This window comes from Dipodomys merriami, unplaced genomic scaffold (assembly GCF_024711535.1).
Source record: "Dipodomys merriami isolate MVZ:Mamm:240054 unplaced genomic scaffold, mDipMer1.0.p SCAF_4, whole genome shotgun sequence".
NCBI classification, from domain to species: domain Eukaryota; kingdom Metazoa; phylum Chordata; class Mammalia; order Rodentia; family Heteromyidae; genus Dipodomys; species Dipodomys merriami.
Genome location: NW_027205603.1, coordinates 39,903,602 through 39,922,406, shown reverse-complemented (window position 1 = coordinate 39,922,406; position 18,805 = coordinate 39,903,602). Strand labels below are relative to the sequence as shown.

The window sequence follows — 18,805 nt, the reverse complement described above, 5'->3', positions numbered from 1 at the left end:
TGAAACAAAGAGATGTGTAAGCATGCCTGCCAGTCTCTCACCATTACACAGACCCCCAACCCTCTCTGCTCAAGCATTCCTTGCCTCATATATCATTTGTTTCTGTAATAACTCAGCCTACGATGGTTGCATCATGTACAGACTTTGTCCTAGCATTGTCTTCTAAATAATGTGGTATGACAACTATTTACATTACATTCACATTGAATTAGGTATTATAAAAAAATAAATGATATAAAGGCTGTGTGTAGATTTATACATATTCTATGTCATTTTATATAATAAACTTGAGCTCTTTTAATTTTGGTTGCTATAAAGGATCCTAGAAACAATCCTTCTTGGTACCCAGGAAAAACCATATACCCCATCCTTTTCATTAAAAATTTGGAAATCTAGGGCTGGGAAGGTGGCTCAGTGGTAGAGCGCTTGCCTTGCATGCATGAGGCCCTGGGTTCAATTCCTCAGCACCACATAAGCAAAAAGAAAAAAGCCGGAAGTGGCGCTGTGGCTCAAGTGGTAGAGCACTAGCCTTGAGCTGAAGAGCTGAGGGACAGCGCCCAAGCCCAGAGTTCAGGCCCCAAGACCGGACCCCCCCAAAAAAAATTTGGAAATCTATCAATTTGCAGAGAGTAATAGGCCTGATAGAACCTTCTACTTCTATATATACTTTATACAACAAACAATGACTCACGACAACTAGTTATTTCTTAAGTCTGTGTTTCAAAGCTCATTTTCTCCCCTTTTAAAACTGAACTCTGTGCCTAAAATAATACATGGAATTATTATAAATAAACATTAATAACCAGAGTTTGTATATCTTTAGAGATCTGCCTTCTCGTTTTCCCAGGGAACCTCAAACAGATATGTATCTGTTTCATATAAAACATTGATAAGTATATTCTTGGTTTTTTTTTTGAAACAAAGTCTTTCTATCTAGCTTGGCTAGCCTCAAATTCACAAACCTCCTGTCTCAGCTTCTCAAGTGCTGGAATTATGGCATGCTCCACCTATGTGTAACCTTAAGTGTATTCTTTTAAAAGAGAAAACTTGTGGGTTCAGGTGTGGTGGCTCAAGCTTGTAACCCCAGCTACTTAAGACAGAGATCCAGCCAGATCTATGTCACACCAGTGGTTCATGCCTGTTATTCTAACTGCTCAGAAGGCTGAAATGTGATGACTGAATCCAACCCTGGCAAGAAACTTTGTGAGACTCTTATCTCTAATTAAGCATCAAAAAAGCCAGAAGTGGAGCTATGTGCAAGAGTGCTAGCCTTAGACAACAACAGAGACAATACCAAGGCACTGAGTTCAAGCCTAGGGCTGGCACCAAAAAACAATCAAGCAAACAAAAAGACAAAGATCTGGGGACCAAGGTTCAAAGCCATCCTGGACATAAAAGTTCTGGAGACTTCATCTTCCCCTAAAGGAAAAACACAATGGGCAGACTAGCAAACATCTGTCATCCCCACGGCTACCAGGAGGTAAAAAAAATAGGAGGATCGTGATCCAGGTTTTCCTAGGAAATAAACAAGACGCTACCTAAAACATAACCAATGCATAAAGGGCTGGAGGCATGCCTTAAATGGTAGCAGGCATTTAGGCGAGAGTTCAGTTACCAGTACTGACAAAGTTGTAGTTCTCACAACTTTGATAAGTTTTAAATAAAGTTTGCTACATGAATAATACTCTAGATACTATTAGTTGAAGCATATAATAGCTCCTTTTTTTTTGCCAGTCCTGGGGTTTGAACTCATGCCTGGGTACTGCCCCTGAGCTTCTTTGCTCAAGGATAGCACTTTACCACTTTGAGCCACAACACCACTTCCGCCTTTTTCTGTTTATATGGTATAGAGGAATCAAACCCAGGGCTTGATGTATGCTAAGCAACTACCACTAAGTCACTTCACAGACCCCAGCTCCTTTTAAAAGCAAAGGCAATCTACCATTCTGATCATATCATGAATTATTTAAAAATTGTAAAAATGTTCATAAAACTTACATTATTACTAGCTTTTACTAGAATTTTTACAGCTCCTGAAAACAAATACAAACACCCACACACACACACAAAAACCCAGCAATAGTTCCTCCAACAGCTTTGGACTATCTGAGTCACATTTCCAATCTCTTTTTTACTATGCTTCCTGCAATGAATTCCACCAGTGCACTTTAGAACTTTTGCAAATTAAGTTAGAAGTACTTGTTCACCTCAATTCATCTCTGGTGAATAGCTGTGTGGAACTCTAGATTTAAGCACAACTGCATTACTGTTCTCTGATTTGTGTAGAATAATTCTTGGATTCATGACCATGCCAAGATAGATGACATAGCAAAGAAACCCTTTGTTTTCAAATAAACCAGCTCTCGGCTTTAGATAATGCTATAAAGAATCTTATTCATGCAGCACACCCTAGTTAAAATTGGTAAAAGCTGAAAACAACAACAAAAACTTCCACCTCGATTGAAAAAAATAATCTTTACTTAAAGATTTTTTTCATTATAAATTTAATAAGACCATAACATTTACAAGGTAGAAGGAACTTTTAGTTACTAACATCCAAAGAAAATAAATTTACATGAAGCATTACTTAACTTAGTAGTTGTTGTAATACTACAGGTCTTCTAAATTCTCTAACCAAGGCTATTAAAACATTAGGAACACCAGACAGGTAACCAAGATTTATCAAGTGTCTTTATTTTTGCTGGTACTGGGGTTTAAATTCAGTTTTGCTTGCTTGCTAAGCTGGTGCACTACCACTTGAGACACCCCTCCAGCCTGGCCTTTTGCTGGTTATTTTGGAGATGGAGTTTCACAGACTGCTGCCTGGTCTGGCTTTGAAGCACAGATCTCAGTTCTGAGTAGCTAGCATGATTGGCATGGGATACTAGCACCCAGTAGCATTTTTTTTCTAAATTAGTTTACATTAATTATACAGGGAGATATTTCATTGTGATATTTCCACACATTTACAATATTGAATTATTGAATTAATTCAGAAAAGCTTTCCACAAAGCAAAGTCTAGGTACAACTGGCTTCACTGGTAAATTCTATCAAATGTTTAAAAAAATTCATATCAACCCTTCATAAAATCTCACCCTCTAACTCCCCCAAAGTGAGTAAACATTTTCCAACTCACTCACTGGTTACTGCTATGATACCAAAACGAGATGATGATGTCACAAGAAATACAGATATAAATATCACAGATACAGATGCAAATGTCTTCAGCAAGATATCTAAAAAGGAAATTCAGCAATGTACAACAACATTTACACTCTGATCTAGCATGGTTTATGCCGGGAATGCAAGATTGGTTTCATACCTGACAATCAATCATTGTAATATTTTAAGAATAAAACCTTAGGACTAATTTCACTACACTGAGATAAGACATCTGATAAGATTCAACATCCTTTACAGATAAAAAATACTCTACAAACCAAGAGTAAAAGGGAATTGTTTCCCTGAAGCTAATAAAGACCACATAGGAACAATTCACAGCTTACACCAGTGAAGAATATCTGAATGCTTTTAAGGTAAGTATATCAATTCTCTTCACTTCTATTCAATATTGTAGAGGAAGTTTGGACACAGCAATAATGCAACAACAAAAAAGGTGAAGGCATCACATTTATGTGCAGTGATATGAACTTACAGGAAATTCTAAGGTATATTCCAAAAAGTCAATCAATAATTACGAGCTCAATAGTATTGAAGAATACTAGATCAATGTTCAAAAATCTATTGTATTTCATACAATAGCAAAAAATATATTAAATGACTTAAGACAACAATTCTATTTAAAATGGTATCAAGAAAAAATAAAATGCTTAGAATGTTTCTTAGTGTGTGTTTGAATGCCAAAGCTTGAAATCAGGGCTTCATGTTCTTGTTCAGCTTACTTGCTAAAGGCTGGCACTCTACCACTTAAACCATACCTCTACTCTTGCTTTATGTAAAATTGGATCTTGAGTCTTGCAGACTTTTCTAGGTAAGTTGGCTTTGAACTGTAGTCTTCCAGGTCTCGGCCTTCTGAGTGGCTAGGATTATATATGTGAGCCACTATACTTTAATGAAAGTGCAGGACTAGTACATTGGAAATTACCAAGTATTGATGAAATTAAAGACCTTGGTAAACAGAAAGACAATCAAAAGAATTAATATTGTTATGATAGTAATAATATTCTCTAAAAATCTTCAAAAATCAATGTAATCACTAACAAAATGAGTTCTTTTTTAAGAAATTGATGAGCTCACCCTAAAATTCATATTGAAACATGCTTAAAATAGTCAAAATAAGCTTGGGAGAAAATAAAACATAACTAAGCTGGGTGCAGGTGGCTCATGTTTATAATCTTAGCTATTCTAGAAGCTGAGACCTGGAGGATGGAGATTTGAAGCCAGCCTGGGCAGAAAAGTTTTAAGACTCCATTTCTGAATAACCAGCAAAATGCTAGACTGAAGGCATAGCTTGAGTGGTAGAATGAGTGAGTGTGTGAGGCTGTGAGTTCAAGCTCTAATATTAACATGAAAAAAAGAACAGAGTTAGAGAATTCACATTTCCTGATTTCAAAGTTTACTACAAAGCTGCATAGTCAATGAAGAGTGTGGTACTGATGGAATTGAATTGAAAACACAGAAATAAATACTTTTGTAATCAATGGCTTTTTGACATGAATACCAAGATACTTTAGTAAAGAAAAGAATAGTCAACAAGTGGGGCTGGGACAATTGGATATTCACATGCAACAGAATGAAGTAGGGAGCGAGGGAAGGGATAATAGTGTCCAAAAAGAAACGTACTCTTTACCTGACTTATGTAACTGTAATCCCTCCGTACATCACCTTCATAATAACAATTAAATTTTAAAAAGAATGAAGTAGGAGCTCAACTCATATCATGAACAAAATTAACAAAACCATAAACCTAAAACTAAGACCTACAACCATGAAGCTCCTAGAAGAAAGCACAAATCTCTGTGACCATGGGCTAAACAATAATTTCTTAGATAATATGACACGAAAAGCACTATCACAAAAGAAAAAATATATATCAAAACTTAAAACTTACTCGTGTGTGGTACTATGTGACTGTAATCCCAAACACTCAGAATGCAGAGACAGAAGGAGCAAAAGTTCAAGGCTGGCTGGGCCTCCATGGCTGGCTTTGAATCGTGATCCTCAGATCTCAGACTCCCAAGTAGCTAGGATTACAGGTGTGAGCCAACAACGCCCTGCTATTTATTCTGGGTTTGAGATAGAGTTTTTAATGTAGCCCAGGCTAGCCTTTAACTTGAGATCCTTCTGCCTCAGCCTCCTGAGTTTTTTGGATTACAGGCATGGGTCAACATACCTGGCTCAGGGGTATGCTTTTTTTTTTTTTTTTTTTTAAATTTTTTTTTTTTTGGTCCAGTCGTGGGGCCTGAACTCTGGACCTGGGCACTGTCCCTCAGCTCTTCAGCTCAAGGCTAGTGCTCTACCACTTGAGCCACAGCGCCACTTCCGGCTTTTTTCTTTTTGCTTTATGTGGTGCTGAGGAATCGAACCCAGGGCCTCAGGCATGCAAGGCAAGCGCTCTTCCACTGAGCCACCTTCCCAGCCCCAGGGGTATGCTTTTTAAAGTTGGTTTAACAGTGAGTTATATATTGTCATAGTTCAGAAAGGCAAAAAGAAATGTAAAAAGGGGACACTGGCAAAAGTCTGCTTCCCATTTATAGCTATCCAGCCAGGTTTTATCCTCCAAGCCCCAAAGCTACAAATTTCCTTTGCATTATTAATTTCCTATGCATCCTCCCAGTCTCTATACATAGGCAAATAAAGCTGTTATCTTCTCACTTTTAACTTGTCTTTCTACACAAAGTCAAAATTTTATAGATAACTCTGCTCCTCACAGGCACTTTTTAATCCTATTATGCTAAATAAACTAATAAATAATTTCAATGAGAAAAGGACTTTTGTTCACAATGAACATTTGTTTATGAGTATTAAGGTTTGAACTCAGAGCCTGGAACTTCTTAAGTAGATACTACTGAGCCATACCTTGAGTCCTTTTTCTGCTGGTTATTTTGAGATAGAACATAGATCCTCTTATTTTATGCTTCCCACTGTAGCTGATATGACAGGCCTAGGCCACTACACCCAGCTTCTTCAACTGCGATGGAGTCTCAGGAACATTTTGCCTAAGCTGGCCTAGAACTAAGATCTACCTGATCTCAGCCTCCCACGTAACTGGGAAGACAGGCAAGTGCCACCACTTTGATGGAGTTTTTGGTTGAAAAGAGGATTTCACAAACTTTTGCCCAAGCTGGCTGCCACTTTGAGTCATAGTGCCACTTTTGGTTTTCAGGTGCTTTCATTGGAGATAAGAGTCTCATGGACTTTTCTGCCCAGGCTGGCTTTGAACTGCAATCCTCAGATCCTCCTGAGTAGGATTATGGGCATAAGCCATTGGCACCCGGCTTGGCATCCAGCTTTGAGATGAGTTTTTAAAGAGAAGATTAAGAAATAAGGCCAGGCATGCTGGTGTCATTCCAGCATTCAGAAGGCTGGTGGCAGGAAGATCACAAGTCACCAGCCAACCTGGATTACATAGCATAACTCTGTCTCAAAACACCACACACACACACACACACACACACACACACACACACACACACACACACACACACACACACACACACACACACACACACACACACACACACACACACACACACACACACACACACACACACACACACACACACACGAGTATAGAAAAGAAAGAAAAGAAAGTTTGTGGGGTTTTTTACCAACAGAAATAAATAATGTTAATATCAGAGGTCAATATTAGCAGTGGCCAGAAATAGAAGAAATATATGTGATAAAATTCAAAGAGGAAAGAGGACTAGAAATCCTTAAAAAGTGTTCTTTGTTAAGACACTGGAATATTTTATCTTTTATTAAGAAAAACATCCCTTATAGACAAAAAAATAAGTAGACCTTGGTAGGAAAATACTGGAGCAAAAAGAGATCAATTATTTAAGAAGATATTTATTTCCCAGTAAACTAAACTATCTACTATGCATGACCACATACATTGACAAGTACAAAAATAAGTATTGTTTTCTAAGTCTTCTAAAACTTTGTTAACAATGGCCCTAATTCAAATAAGCAACTCATACATTACTTTCAGATTTCAATTTCAGTGCCATGTTGTTGGAAAGCTGAATAAAAACATCTTTTCAAAAATGTCTTTGTAAATATTTATGGAAAACAAACCTTTACTCTCACTGCAGCTTAAGTAGCTATTGTCTGGGGGGCAAAGTGTTTTCAAAACACCTAGCCCAAGTACCTTTTACAGGTGTGTTAAAATTGGTATGCAATCAGCTACCTGGACTTAAACCTATACCTCAAACTTGTGGAAGTCTCCAGCAGAAACCTGACCCTGTTCAACCAGCACTGTTTGTTCTCCAACTTCCAAGGATTCAAGCAGCTCCCAGATCTCACCTATGCATATTTCTACTGATGAAAATCTGGAGGGAAAAGGTTTGGAATCTTGACATACCACTTCTCAGAGCTTGCTAACCTTTGGTCTAGAATAGCCTTTCTAGAATTCAGCTTACCTGAAAAAAAAAAAAGGAGTTGTTTTTAAAGCCAGAAACTTTGGACTTTGGATGCATTGTCTAAAGAAAACAGCAGTCATATCTGAGTATAATCTTTCCACACTGAATATGCTATACAACCCATTAAGTGGCTGACATCTTTAATAGGGGGAAATAGCACTAATCCAAATGCTGGTGTGATGACATGAACAAGAAAAACTATAGTTTCAAAATTTTTAGCTTATGCCAAGTTTAAATGGAAAAAAACAGCTTATTTAGAGAAGAGGAGGTAGATGGAGATTATTGTGGATATTTTGAAAGGAATTACTGGGTATTCTCAAAGGCTTTGAAGGGTGAAACCACTCCCTCATTATAATGCCTACCTTCCCTTCCAAACTAAAAGCTTTCTTTTTTCCTTAAATATACCACCATGATTAGTATCTTTTTTTGCTCAAGACCAAAATAAAGAGAGTGAGATGGAGAAGTATTCTATACTTTCTTAATGCAAGAGCTAGAAGAGGAAAAAGAAACACAGACAGTTCTTTTGGGGGTGGGAGGAGGTCCACAAAGAAGGCCAAGTAGGTGATGGCTGTACATGTATGAGAATGCTTGAGAAGAAAAGAGAATGTAGCAGTTAGCACAGGCAGATGCCACTTGGAAAAGTTGGCTGTGTTAGTATATAAAGAAGGAGTTTGTACAGTACTAACTCCCCAGGCTAAACAGGATGATAAGAAACATCAGTGTTACCTATTGCCACCACTGGCAGCAGCTTTGCTGAACCAATTACTTCAAACAATGTACTTATCATTAGGAAAATATTCCAAAACATCTTAGGTTCAGCTGTCCTGATTTTTTTTTTTTTTTTTTTTTTTTTTTTTTTACCAGTCCTGGGGCTTGAACTCGACCTGGAACTCAGAGACTGAGTTCTTTTGCTCAAGGCTACAGCTCTACAACTTCAGCCACAGCTTCACTTTTGGCTTTTTTTTTTCTTTTTCCTTTTTTTTTTTGTGGTTAATTGGAGGTAAGAGTCTCATGGAGTTTCCTGGCTTGTCTGGCAGGAATCCTCAGATCTCAACCTCCTGAGTAGCGAGGATTACAGGCATAACCCACCAGCACTCAGCAGCTGTTCTAATTTCTAACTGAACATTAGAACAGGCCCTTTTCCCTTGGTTCAAATTCATTATTTGTGCTTGTCCTTTATTGATTATAATCAACTATGTGTGAATACTCTATCATTTCTTAAGTATCTTGTATTTTAGAAGTGCAGACAATATAACTATTGACTGACCTTCATTAACAGACTATATTTTGTTTATGTGGATGGATTGGCTAGTATGTCTACACCCTTACCTCATCTCTTTTATGAGCAGTAGTATAAATTTCCAAGAGTATTATCCAGGTTTGGGGGATGGCAGGTAGCCAGGAAACACAGTAAAATAGCTGGTTCAAAGGCACATGGAATCTATGACGTTGGTTGGCTACAAAAAGCACAGTTTTCTAACTAACAAAGCAAGTCTGTATAAGGGAAATATTTTTAAATTTATTGAAAAATATGTATATGAATTCAAAAGTATAGGGTATACTTTAAAGTGCTAATAAGAATTGTTAAGAAGCGATACATTTGCTTTTTTTTTCTTTTTTGCTGGTCCTGGGGCTTGAACTCAGGGCCTGTGTGCTGCCCCTGATCCTCTTTGTGCTCAAGGCTAACACTCTACCACTTGAGCTGTAGCCCTACTTCTGGGTTTTTCTGAGTTTGTTTTGTTTTTGTTTTTATTGAAGAGTCTCACAGATTTTTCTGCCTGGGCTGGCTTCAAACTGTGACCCTCAGGGGCTGGGAAGGTGGCTCAGTGGTAGAGCGCTTGCCTTGCATGCTCAAGGCCCTGGGTTCGATTCCTCAGCACCACATAAGCAAAAAGAAAAAAGCTGGAAGTGGCGCTGTGGCTCAAGTGGTAGAGCGCTAGCCTTGAGCTGAAGAGCTGAGGGACAGCGCCCAGGCCCAGAGTTCAGGCCCCACGACCGGACCCAAAAAAAAAAAAAAAAAAAAAAAAAAAAAAAAAACAAACAACAACAACAAAAAAAACTGTGACCCTCAGATCTCAGCCTCCTAAATAGCTAAGGCATGAGCCACCAGTATCTAGCTTACTTTTTTTTTTTTTTAACAGTACTGGGGATTGAAGTCAGTGTTTAAGCACTGTTCCTTAGCCTTTTTCTCAAGACCATGCTTTACCACTTGAGTCACTGTACCACTTCTAGCTTTTTGTTGTTAATTGGAGATGAGTCTTTGCCAGACACTGATGCTCATGCCTGAAATCTCAGCTATTTAGGAGGCTGAAATTTGAGGATCAAGGTTCAATGCCAGCCCAGGCAGGAAAATCCATGAGACTCTTATCTCCAATTAACTACCAATAAGCCAGAAATGGAGATGTAGCTCAAGTAGCATAGCCCTAACCTTGAGCATAAAAGCTCAGGGACAGCACCCAAGCCCTGAGTTCAAGCCTCAGGATTGGTGTGTGTGTGTGTGCGCGCGCGCGTGCGCACGAGTGTGTGTACACATACATGCATGTGCGCACACACTCCCACACGTGAGTCTAGGCTGGCCTAGAACTGAGATCCTTTGATCTCAGTCTTCATAGTAGCCAGGATTACAGGTGTGAGGCACTGAAACTTGACTTTTCGTGTGTGTGTTTTTGTTTTAAGGGATGTGAATCTCACTGTGTTGCCCAGGCTGGCTCAAATTCCTGGACTCATACAATCAAACTCTCCAGTAGCTGAGACAACAGATACATCATTATACCTAGCACAGTATTTCTTATTTTCCCTTTTGTAGAAATAAAAAGTATGTGGAAAAATAGATGTCTATGCTAAAATGTTAAATGAGAAACAAAAAGACAAATTGTGTAGAATAATTCTTGCCTTAAAAATATTCTATACAGGGCTGGGAAGGTGGCTCAGTGGTAGAGCGCTTGCCTTGCAAGCCTAAGGCCCTGGGTTCGATTCCTCAGCACCATATAAGCAAAAAGAAAAAAGCCGGAAGTGGCGCTGTGGCTCAAGTGGTAGAGCGCTAGCCTTGAGCTGAAGAGCTGAGGGACAGCGCCCAGGCCCAGAGTTCAGGCCCCACGACTGGAAAAAAAAAAAATTCTATACAGCCGGGCGCTGGTGGCTTACGCCTGTAATCCTAGCTCCTCAGGAGGCTGAGATCTGATGATCGCGGTTCAAAGCCAGCCCGGGCAGGAGAGACCGTGAGACTCCTATCTCCAATAAAACCACCAGAAAACCGGAAGTGGCGCTGTAGCTCAAGTGGTAGAGCGCTCGCTTTGAGCTGAAGAGCTGAGGGACAGCGCCCAGGCCCAGAGTTCAAGCCCCACGACCGACAAAAAAAAAAAAAAAAAAAAAAAAAATATTCTATACAAATACAGATACACAAGTTTGCATAAGCAAAGAAGAAAGTCTAGAAGAATATAAAATCTTTGTATTAGTTATCTTTTGTGTGTGTGTTACTGAGATTTAAACTCAGGGCCTCAAGCTTTCCAGGCATTCTACCACTTTAGCCATGCCTAAAGCTAGAAATGTCTTATTTTTTATTGTATGTGCTTCTCAATTGCTTGAATCTTAAAGTATATGAAATGAAAAATTACAAGCTCAGAAAGACAAATGGTACATGTTTTCTCTCATAGGTAAAAGCTAGATCTCAAACACAACTAAACATGACAATTTAGATGGGGCTCTATGCATTTGTACAAAAACAGACTAAAAGAATGTACACATAGGGGAAGAATCCAATGGCATAACTCTCTGAACAACTAAAGTGCTATTTACCAAATGAATTCCAAGAAATGGAAACATGTCTTTCTTTGTTTTCCTTTGTTTTAACATGGGGGGGGGGGCAAAGAAGGGCACAGGAATGGAGGGAAGAAGGGTGAGCAAATGTAGTCATGGTATTCAAAATACACAATGTAGAAACTGTACTATGTAACTTGTGGGTAGGCAAGGAAGAGAGGAAAACAAAAGAAGGGGTAACACTGCCCAAGAAGCATTGTACTCATAATCTGACATAAAATTATAACCCCTTGTACAACTCCTTAAAAATATAAATTCAAAAACAATATTCAAAATATGGAATAAAACTAATGTAAAAAATAGGAAGAAAATGTTGTGCACATACTACTTTCTTGGGAGTACTTAAGGATATGATCCCCAAATTCCCTTTTACCTGGTTGTGTATATTACAATGTATGTTAGCTTATGTAGTTTATATATACATACATATATATATACATACATGTAGATACATATATTATATCCCATAAATATGTTTGCTTACACGTGTAGATACTGAGTTGGAAACTAGATAATTTTAAGTTGACTTCATTAATTATTTAAAATACAGGAAGGTAAATAAAGCATGTGCCTGCAGTCCCAGTTACTCCATAGAACTAAGGCAGGAGTATTGCTTGAGTTCAAGGCTAACCTGTAACATAGTAAAACCCTTTTCTTAAAACAAATAGAGTAATAAAGTTTCTTCTCACTTGCAAGCTCAAGCAAGCAAATCAGTTAAGTCCTAGTAATGTACTGTTGTACTTGAAGAAATTTCACCCAGCAGTCTGTGGATTAATCCTTCAGCAAGTCCCATTTTTGTAAATAAACACATTTTATATAAAATCCATTTTATCTGAAGAGAACAAAATGTTTTGTATTGACTAGTAGCAAATTATCAGGAAACTCGAAATAGTCTGAACCATGCTCATTATTGCTTGCACATAAGTAAAGTTGTTTCTTCAAAATCACTGAACAAAATGAAAAGAATTGACATTATCTCAAAAGTAAAGGTGTTTAAAAAGATACAAAATCTAGGTCACTATTTAACCAAAAATCTGTCAAATCACCCTTACTCTTAAGCCACTATATTTGCTTTCTAAATTTATAATTATCTGAATAAAATCACTTTGTTACCTAAAGAAAGGGTTTCATTTTCTTTTTTCTTTTTTTTCTGTGCCAGTCCTGGGGCTTGAACTCAAGGCCTAGGCCTGTCCCTGAGTTTATGTGCTCTCTACCACTTTGAGCCACAGCTACACTTCTAAAGAAAACATTTATTTTTTTTTTAGTATATATATTTTATTGTAAAGATACTGTACAGAGAGGTTACAGTTACATGAGTAAGGTAATGAGTACATTTCCTATCGAACATTGTTACCTCCTCCTCTGTTCTTCCCCTACCATCCCTTTCCCTCCCCAAAGAAAGCATTTCTCATAAGAATAATTTTGCACTTGGAATATGAAGGAACTCTTTCCACCAACATCTTACCATGCCAATAGAAATTCCTAGTCCTTCCCAGACTTCAATCCCATATAGTTCTTCCTGTATGTATGGCCCCAAAGTAGAAACAGCTGTACTAACACAAATTATTCACCAGGAGACCTAGTATCTTAGTTCACTTACACACCATCTATTTTCCATCTTACTAGTCCTTCAGCCTCTACCAATTCATCTTTCATTACCTCTTTTACTCATTTTGCTCCAGAAAAACAATTTGATAATCTAGTTGGTTGGTTGGTTGCTGAGATAGAGTCTCTCTAAATAGTCCAGGCTAACCTGGAACTTAGATCCTTCTGCCTCAGATTCCTGAGTGCTGGAATCACAGGGTTGTGATGCCATGCTAAGGTTGGGTCTCAGTAGAATGGTGGGTACTCAGAGATAAATTCGAAGAGATGTTTCAGGAGCTATAGCAAAAGGAAAGAGACACTAGACAAAGACAAAGATATTGCACACTGCCTCTGAAAACCTTTGAACAGGTGATTCTATTTTAATGGTTGATGCTCTGAGTTGGACTTCAGTGTCTGATTTCACATCAGCTTCCTTGGCAACAGCAATTAACTCAAAGCTCGTATTCAGTTCAAATTATGTTAATGCAGAATATAAGATGCAGGATTGGTACCACTTAGATTCATCACTCTTCTCCATGAAATAGGATTGGGACTGAAATGAGTACGAGGGTTCCACCATAAGGAATCGAATAGGTAAGGGAGTTGCTTAGCATAATGTGGAAACTCTTTGTCAGAAATAACGTGTTATATAATTTGAGTTTCATGAATCAGCAGTTTAGTTGGTAATTTTTTTTAAAGTGAGAGAAAACATGAAGACTGGAAAAGGTAATGTGGCTTCTGAAACAAGGCAAGTTTCAAGAGTATTTTATGCCACCCCCACACTGAAGGTTGACAGGCAGATGACTCAGTATGGCTTCATTAAGGATTTCTTAAAAATCCTTAAATTTCTTAAAAATCCTTAATCCTTAAGGATTTCTTGCCAATATCTCTCATAAGAAAGGCCATCCCAGCTTCCTTTTCTCCCTGATAGCCCTTCTCAATTTCTCCAACCAGGTAATGGACATATTCTCCTCTCTAATTGAAGGTTACTATATGAGGATCACATAATTTAGCCTATAGAGGGTTATACTTGAAGGATATAAATAGTTGAGGATTTTTCCTGCTTTTTTAAAAAAAACATGCTTTATACTCAAGTAATAACAGCATTTACAAAAACATAGTAATGTTAGACACTTCAGAAAGAAACTAGAATACCTATGATCACTGGTTTGAACTTCCTCATAAACCTAAGAAGTTTAGAGATAGGAGTAAAAAAGCTATCAACACAAATACTAACATCAGGGTGGGTCCAATCCCTCAAAATCAGAGGAAAATGGTATGATGTTTGAGGGGAGGAGGGTTAAAAGCATATACTATTTCCTTTTCAAATACCAGAGATGTCCAATCCTAAGAAATGAGTCAAAAAGGCATTCCTGTCAGTTTTGCAGAAAAGTAATTGTATCATACTATTTGAAACGAGATCCCCTGGATTAGACCTGGAAATCTCCCCAACACAATTCAATTACGATGGTATTTTGAGAGGCATGTTTTGAAAGATCAAGATATCTAAAGTCATCTGGAGTCATTCATTCCACAAATGTTTATTACAGGCCTGCACGTGCCCTGCCTACCTGCCTATTGTATCCACGCTCTGCCTCTCACCAGCCATGCACAGCAACATTTATCTGCCTCAGTTTCATGACTGGTATAAATGGTAATTTAAAAATGGCTACCGACCTCACAGGTCTCTGAAAACAAATGAGTGTGCCTGGAGGTACTTTGTAAACCATGAAAGTATTTGGTGGTGTCTTTTGGCTGAAATGACTTCGTGAATGTCATGAATGTCACGAATGTCCATGATTTCATAAATTATATCAGAGGAAAGTGAGAGCCTTCTTGCCCAAGAAACACTTTATACAATGATTAAATAAGGCTTATCATCTTATTGGATCTCTTTGCAGGAAATTAAAATATATCAGAAAGAAAAAAGTTGGGGGAACGTAGAAAAAGAGTAGGACATGAAGAATTTGATATTACATTTATAACCACCAAAATGACACAAATGGTGTCAATCTTACCTATTCTGGGTCTTTACCAATCGGCCATCAGGCTTACATGACCATTTAAAAAGGCATTTTATTTTGGAAAAGTACCTCTTCATATATCATCAGCATATCACAAAATGGACACCTCCTGAGGATAACCCTCCAAGTCAATGTTGCCAACAGCAACAGCAGCAAAATCATAAAACACTATTTACATTAACATATACAAACAAAACCGTTCTCTTTTATAGTACATTCCAAATTCAATCTGACACTGCTCACATCTGAGCTGTCTTATGAACTGTTAGCCGATTAGGAACAAAGCTCCTTTTAAAAACAACATTAGTTTCCGTGCAGTGGAGGTTGAAGAAAGAGGGAAGTTAAAAGTCTGTGCAGAGTTGGCTGACTAGGGCTAGAGGAAACAGAGCCCACCTTATGGAAGCTGCTTGGGCTCTGGATGGAGCCCTAATTTCAACTAGTGTGTCTTCCCGGAACTCCCTACTCTTCCCACGGGGAATGGGGTGATGGCTGGTCTTCAGGGAGTTGCAGCCAAGGGGGCCAGGAAGCACACCGGGTCCTCAAATATGTCCGAAGAACTTCCTCTAATGCTCCCAGCTCTTTCTGTTACATTCAGAGAACTAAAGTACGCACAGGGTCTTCATGTTGAGAACCGCTATCAATTTACTATGTTAAGAATGCGAGTTAATATTTAGAAAGCACTTAGAAAGAGCCCAGTACAAGGTTAAGAGCCAAGTGCTTAGTAAATACAGAAGTCACTTCCCAGCTCAGATGGGTGAATGAATACGCGACCGAGTGAGAAGGAAAAAGAATCAAGAAGCACACTGTCTATTCCCCCTGGACAGAGCTTTTTGAAAACGCGGCTCTGCATTCATTCTGGAGTCCCCAGTGGACCCTGCAGTCCCCTGGGCAGAACCAAACAGTCATTGTGCAAAATTCGGGGAAAGAGGTTTGGTTTGGTTTGGAAGTTTCCAGAGACGAATCCGTTCGCTTTCCTATCTGTGCAAATAACCATCGATCTATCTAGAAGGCAGAGAGACACCAGCGCTTAAGCTGAGAGAGCCAGCACGCGTAAAGGGAGGGGGGGGGGGAGTTCAAATCGCAGAGAACTCGAAGGACTCACTGAAGTCTCGCCGTGACAGGTCTGGCGACCGCGGGTAAAGCATTCTCCTCTCCCTCCCGCCGCGGCCGCCCGTCCGGCCCCTCCCCGGGGCGCGCAGGTAACCCGCACTCACTTCCAGCTCTGGTGGGACCCCCTCCCCGTCCCCCGCCCGGCCAGTGCCCGGCTCCCCAGGCTCGGGGGCAGCGCACGGGTAAACGTCGTCCTTCTACCGACATCTCCCGGACGCGGAGGACTCCCCAAAGCCCCATTTGAATTCACCTCGAGGAAACAAAAGACACCACAACCCCCCCACCACACACACACACACACCCAGCTCCGGAGTCGCGGGCCGGGCGCGGGCACGGGTGTTCTCCTGCCGGGCAACCCGGGACGGTCGCGCGGGGAGCGCCGGTCCAGGCCCCGGCAGCTCCCCCGACCCGCCCCGTCTTCTCGGCGGGCGCCCGGGGGCTCCACCAGCGGCCGGGGCCGCGCGCCGACCCTCCCGCCGGCCCGCCCCGCACCTACCCGGCTTCGCGTGGCTGCCTGGCCGCGCGGCGGGCGGCGGGCCGAGCGCACTCGCGCTTCCTTCTTCCCCGGCAGGGCCGCCAGCGTTTCCTCCCCTGACGCGTCACGGCGGCTCCTCCCGCGGAGCGCAGCGCGCGGGGCGGCCGAGGGGACCGGGCGGCCCGCTCCGGAGTCCTGGGGCGCAGACCACCGGGACGCCGCGCGGGGGCTCAGGCCAAGCTCCTCTGGTCTCCGAGGACCGTGCGCCGTCGGCCCCCGTCACGCGGTGTGCAAAGTTCAAGAGGACAAGGGTGGGTTCCGTGCCGGGCGTCTTGGCGACCGCGGCCGACCGTGAGCGCTGCCCCCACCCCCGCCACGGTCCCCGGGTCCCCGCGTCCCCAGGCCGCGTGCGCCGTGGCGTCCGGCGGGCGGCCGGAGTTGACCTTGGTTTGTGTGGGGTGAGCCGGACTGCTTGACCGCGAGAGTGGCTGAGAGCCGTCCCAGATGGGCCCGGAGCCATGGTGGACAGAGTATACTAGAAACTCCAGAGACCTGAATGTGGGCCCTGATCACTGAAGCACGTCGAAGGCTGCGTTCGGCAGCACTGGGGGTGGAGGGGGGGTGGAGGGGGGGCAGTGTTCACCAGCAGGGTTTTGACCCTGGCGTTTGTATGAGGGGGGAGGGGAGGGAGGGAAGCGGTCACAAGTTTGGCAGAGACATTTCCTTTGTATCATTTCATATCAGACTCCCTCCCCATCTTCTATGCCGTTAATCTCCGTCCAGGTCCAGAGGGCACTCCTCACAGCTTCTCACTCTTCCGTCTTCTTGGACTGTAGGAGCTGGGTTTTCAGCCCTATTCCGTCAGTGAAGAGCTCAGAGTTATTCCATGATTCCGTGTGTAGCACAGTGGGTATGGTTTGGGGGTGGAATGCGTGTGTCCCACACACACCACTCTCCGTTTCACTCACTGGCCTTGAGATAGACCCCACAACTATCTATCATGCCCACGTGCGTGGCAGGCTTTGGGTTTTGAAGCAATGATCTATACTCAGATCATACCATTCCAGAAAATTTGCTACAGATCTACAAACTGCCAAAGACAGAGGAACTGAGATATAACCTTGACTTCCTAAATTCAAAGACTATTTCCTTATATTTTAAAGAGTAAAGGTACAAATATTCATATTTTTTCTGTTTATAACCACAGTATGGCCTTTTCCTTCTCCAAGAAAAAAGGCTTGAAAAGCCAAGTACATTTTTATATTTTTAAAAACATAGCAGTCCTACAAAACTTTCTAAATGATGGTTTTCAGTGGCACTGGAAAATGGATATAGCAGATAATCTGACATATTGGCAATGGTCCTTCATGTTTGTCCACAGGAAAAGTAATGCACAGGCAGTTCCTTCTTTGCAACAAAATCCATCATGCTGAAAATTTTCTCAGACAAAAGGGAGTTTTGTGTCAATAAGCACCAATTTGGATGACATCATCCCTTCTATAAAGACAAATGCCTATCACCACATTCTAAATAAAAACAAAAAACAAAAAGCCCCAAACATCTGGGAAGCACTGCATTTCCAGGATGTTTGTCCCTTTATTGTGAACACACACACACACACACACACACACACACACACACACACACACACACATATACACACACACACACCCTCACAAAGATTTTATTTCATTTTGTGGGGCCAGGATGTTTGTCCCTTTGTTGTGAACACACACACACACACACACACACACACACACTCACACACACACACACACACACTCACAAAGATTTTATTTCATTTTGTGGGGCCTGAACTCTAGGCCTGGGCACTGTCCCTCAGCTCTTCAGCTCAAGGCTCTACCACTTGAGCCATAGCACCACTTTGGCCTTTTCTGCTTACGTGGTACTGAGGAATAGAACCCAGGCCTCATGCATGCAAAGCAAGAACTCTACCACTGCACCGCCTTCTTAGCCCCCATGAAGATTTTAATAGGCAGGAGACACCTAAAATCCTAGCCACTTGAGAGATTGAAAGCTGAGAATCCAGGTTCAAAGTCAGCCCATGCAGACAAATCTGAGATTTTTATTTCCAATTACCCTGTAAAAAGCCAGAAGTCAAAGTATAGCTAACATGGTTAGAGAGACAAGCCCCAATACCAGCACATAAAAAAAGAAAAAAGGGATAAAC

At 41.0% G+C, this 18,805-nt stretch overlaps 1 protein-coding gene across 2 annotated transcripts in view; it reads right to left on the bottom strand.

The window, feature by feature from the left end:
• Sgk3 (serum/glucocorticoid regulated kinase family member 3) overlaps window positions 1-16,927 on the bottom strand; it is a 104,825-nt gene extending 87,898 nt beyond the window's left edge. Inside the window, exon 1 of one of the 2 annotated variants that reach the window (XM_069990840.1) lies at window positions 16,636-16,927. The gene's annotated coding sequence lies outside the window, so the exon portion shown is untranslated. The remainder of the gene's footprint in view (window positions 1-16,635) is intronic. The other variant, XM_069990842.1, reaches the window with a different exon arrangement.
• Window positions 16,928-18,805: the final 1,878 nt, after the last annotated feature.